The sequence below is a fragment of the Palaemon carinicauda genome, chromosome 2 (assembly GCF_036898095.1).
Source record: "Palaemon carinicauda isolate YSFRI2023 chromosome 2, ASM3689809v2, whole genome shotgun sequence".
NCBI classification, from domain to species: Eukaryota; Metazoa; Arthropoda; class Malacostraca; order Decapoda; family Palaemonidae; genus Palaemon; species Palaemon carinicauda.
The window spans coordinates 167,224,359-167,229,358 of NC_090726.1; positions in this window are offsets into that span (position 1 = coordinate 167,224,359).

Genomic DNA, 5,000 nt, shown 5'->3' on the forward strand with positions numbered 1-5,000 from the left:
CGTCTTCACTCCCTTCCCTTGTTCCTTTTGCAATCTTTGTGTACTTCTATTATCTGTACCAGCCATGTGTTACACATTCGTACATAGCAACGACATTTCTTTTTTTTGTATATATTATTCTTTGTATCTTCGCTCTCCCCTTCCACTGGTAGGGACCCAAAATAACATGTCTGTTTTTCTCACCATTAACTGCTAACGGCACCGGTTGTCGGTTGGACATGAAATTGCCTGTTATGTTTTTATGTCCCTTTTGCCTGGAGTTTATGTATATATAAACAGATTTCTGTAATAAAGTTACTCAGTTGCTTTCATCCTGCCTTCTTAGTCACAGCCTCTCTCGGCCCGTCACATTGGTGACCCGGAAGTCGATTTGCTCCCCCCCCCCCCTCATTCTTGCTCTGGCGGACTCCACGGAAGTTGGCGCCGGCCGATTGAAACTTTCGTCGTTCACCAGCGGAGAGGTTGTATCAAGGGGGTGACCCGCTCAACCACCAAAGCAGATTATGTTCTCGCGGCTATACCCGAGGACACCTTCCCGGAAGTATCCAACTGTCTTTGTGAAAAAGGGGACACCTCAATAGCGTATGACGCCCTCAAAACATACCTTCTGTAGCTCTCTCAATAATCGTTGGGGGACCAAAGGGCTCCGCTTGCCCTTAGGGAAATGACCAGTATCGCTTGCCTGCAACCTGCCGCAAATGGCTCTCTTCGTGAGGTGAACCTACTTCATGCCCTTTGGATACACCGTTTACCCGAACCTGTATGCGCTGCCATACCCGATGTCGATAGTTTACCCATAAAGGACCAGATGACCCACTTACAGTTAGCCTCTTAAGACCAGGGCGCCCTATTTAACATGTACAGTATGTCATTTTTAAGGTGGGAGCCATGTACCAACCGAGTGTGACATGATCGTACATAGTAATGGCATTCCTTTTTTTTTTTTCATATATTATGCTTTGTATCTTCGCTCTCCCCTTGCACTGATAGGGACCTGAAATAATATGCCTGTTTTTCTCACTGTTAACTGTTAACAGCACTAGTTGTTGGTTGACATTAAATTGCCTGTTATGTTTTTATATCCTTTTTGCCTGAAGTTTATGTATATATAAACGGATGTTCTGTAATAAAGTTACTCAGTTGCTTTCATCCTGCCTTCTTAGTCACAGCTTTTCTCGTTTCTCGGCCCGTCACATATCTGTTATTCTCATTTTATTCATTCCTTTATCTTACATGGTGTTTACATATGCTCTACTTTAGTTTACTTTCGTATCCATGATGATATCTTTTTCTCTCTCAATATTATTCCCTCCTTTACTATTTCCTTATTTCTCTAAGATTTCCGTAAGGCTCCAAGATTCTTATACATAACTTAAATTTGATAATACCTTCTAATTAAAAGCTTCTCCTTCTTTTTCTTTTTTGAAGAAAGTGGCCATTTACTTTTCATAATCTCATTTGGTTTATCAAAACCCTTTATTTCCATGAATATCTATTTTTGGGGGGATGGGGGCGGATCTTGTGTCCATGGGACACTGTCTGCCATATGTATCTATATTTCTTAACACTCTCTAGAGGTTCGATTATAAGTCTTATTTGTTTTCTCTCCTCCTTTTCATTAAACATTATCTTAGTTTAACTCATATTCACTTTTAATCCTACATTTTTGGTTTATCCATTGATATCATCTATTATCTTCTGCAATTCTTCCTATGATTAGCTAATTACAATTATGTTATATGCGAATCCTAATTTGTTAAGCTATATCCTAATAATATTAATTTCTACATTTTCTCAATCTAATTTTTCAAAACTTTAAGACTTTAGGAAAGATAGGGTTTTCCTTTCTAATTCCTTTCTTAAAAATGATTTCCTCAATATCTTTACATAGTTTTTGGAGTTTTGTACTTCTTGTATAGATATATTCACGTGTTTTATAATAAGGCTCATTCATGACTTTTCTGAAGGGTTTTCATTATTGCCGAGGTTTAGGCAGAATCAAAAGCTTAAAAACCAGGAAGCGTATAAGGTGGACGTAGGCATAGCCTCTTCATCTGAGACGTCGTTTTAACATAGGCGTCGGTTCAACTACCTGTTGGTCAACCATTTACTAACCATCAGTATGTCTTGCTTTGTGCTATTATTCAGAAGATAGGCTTACGAAGATAAAACACGTCAGTGCAGAAGTGAACATGCACCGTGTTGTTAACAGTTTATAAGATGCTTCCTCTTCAACGTCTACAATCAACCCTCAAGAGCGTGAGTACTAATTAACGGTGCTCAACCTTGGCCAAGGAACTGCCCCCTCCCCCCCCCCCCCTTTTTTTTCTAGCCTTTATTTGACGATGTGCACATTTAGCTAGGAAGTCATCTTCAAACTGTCTGGTTTAATCATTCGTGGCGTGTCCATTAACATAAGTTGTGTTCCCGTTCCCCTCTATCAAGTTTGAAATTTTATTGCCCGAGAAGAATGTGTTCAAAGTAGTGTGTAGAACTTGTGGTATTATTTCAGTCACCATTTTTACTTTCATTGGTTGATTAGTCATTTGATTACTGATTTACGATTTAATTGATTTGACCATTTTCTTGACATTTTTTTTTCATTTTTCATATGCCATGCGGTCTTTATTCAAATTTCAATTAGGTAGTTTTGCTCCTTTTTTCCTTTGTTAGTTAGGTGAAAATTCCTGTTGTACTTTATGGAAATAAACGCCATTTTTAGGTTAAAATTATTAACTGTTTTTAACTTGACCTTTACATTTTGATATGACTAAATGAGTTATCACATGAGGTGGGATTTGACTTAACGGTAAGTTATATTTACGTCAATCTAAAGCTATCGGTGTCAATCCTTTATTGTAATGTTCAACGGTATTAACTCCCGGTGGTCCTTAGGACGTTTTGATTTTATAGTACTGCTCCCCCTAACTCTTTGTGAAACTGTTGTTAACGTAACTGATTCAGTCCAACCACACTTGATTGGGATTTACTATTCTGCACCCTGGAGTAGCGTCTGAACATCAAGGTGATATCGGTGCCGACAGTCCCGGTATAGAATAATCTTTGGACTTAAACGTGTGTAGGGAAAGCAAACCGTCTTCGTTGCGGTTCTCTAGTTTGTCAAGTGTGAGAGTGTTGGCGCTCTATCCTTCAGGCTCGGGTCCGGAAATCAGAAACGGGGAGGCTTTTCCTGGAATTATTTCCCACAATCATATCATTTAATTGACATAGTAATAAAATATATCTACAGGTAAATTCCTGAGATGCTTTAGACTCACCATCGTACCGCTTATCAATAACATGGATGAAATGAACCTCTCAACTCCTGATCTGTTGATTTCCACTCCCATTTAACCATTGGTCTTGTTTCTTCTTAGATCTCACTCCTTATCCTTGACAGTGGTGAAACAGCACCATTTATCATTTTATAAACTGTAAGGCCAACAGTCAGTACTTTGTGTAGTCTTATCAGCCCCTCTCATTTCCTTGCTATTCGTTGAAAGCCCATCCTTATCCATATACTTTATATCCTCTCTGAAGGAATATACTAAGAGCAGCATACATAGCCCTTAGAAAGAAGAGGTGTTGTCAGTTCCATATGTATTGTGAGTTAGGCACAAGAAGCACACACAAATAAAGAAGAATATTTCTCTCTTCCACGCAGCGTGCAAAAAGACAACAATCGGATTCCAATATACAGAAAAAGAGGCCGTTGAATGTAACACACGCTAATTTTGACTTTATTTTTATTATTGTTATTTCATGCTATTATCATCCTCAGGCAACTTTTTAACTGTAATGACTTTCAACATCTAAGCAACAATTAAATTGAACAACAAAAGCCATCGAATGTGCACAATACAAATATGACTGTATTATTATTATTTTGGTTATGCAATTTTCAAACTTGTAAGATCCACTAGGAGCATAGAAATACCTGTGTTTTTTTTTTTCACTAAACTTTTTCTGAGGCTCATTTATTACTAACACATCTCCCAGACATATATTCACCATTTAAGTAGTGGTTACATAAGGAAACCTGTATGTCATATTACGTGTTTGGATGCATGAATGCAGAACAATGTTTCATCATATCCAATATGTAAGAATATAACATTAACAAAGAAAAGAATATAAACGATCTGGTTTAAAATGGCAATATACTTTCAAGTTGTTTTAAGTTACAAAGATAATTCAGACCAATTCTAGATTGCTTTTCTTTGGTAATTTTTTTTCACTTTAACAAAACAAGACTGATTTTGCTATTACTTTCACCGTTCATACGAGCGAAAATCGAGATATTTTGCTGCCCTTTCTTTAAAAATATGCGAAGGTTTTCCCAGTAAATTAGTTTATTTTTATGTTAGGTTTTTCTGCCATTTATATGTTGATTTTTCTCTCGTATTTAGGATGTAGTTCATTTTTTTTTTGGTGTTTTTTTTTTTGTGTGTGTGAGGTCAAAACTTTTAAAACACAGAGATGGCGTATGATCGATTTTAAGATATGTTAATGTACTAACTCCTCTCTTGTAATTTTGCCTTCAAGATTGTCTTTATGTAATCTATGATTATGACGGTTGATAAACTTCTTATATGAAAGCCACTTTTTTTTTTTTTTTTTTTTTTGATCAACCATTAATCCTCATAACTTGGACATAATTTATTTTTCCCTGATGGTATTTCATTTTTGGATAGCTTTAAATATAAAGAGCTATGCAGTAATACGTGATATTAAACCAAATATATTGGGACAAATAGCAAAAACACATATGGATAAGGAACCAAGTAAGACTCGATACTAAAACCTATATATCTCAAATAGGAAAATAATTTCCCCTCAGATATGATACAATAATCAGGTTTACGAAGAAAATATATGAAGTTAGTATTTTAGTGCATAATAAGGATTACGATATATTGAGAATAATAGTTGCAGTGAAAAATCTGTGCTAAAAGCTTATACATGATTATTCATGCAATAGAAAGAACATATTACAAAGT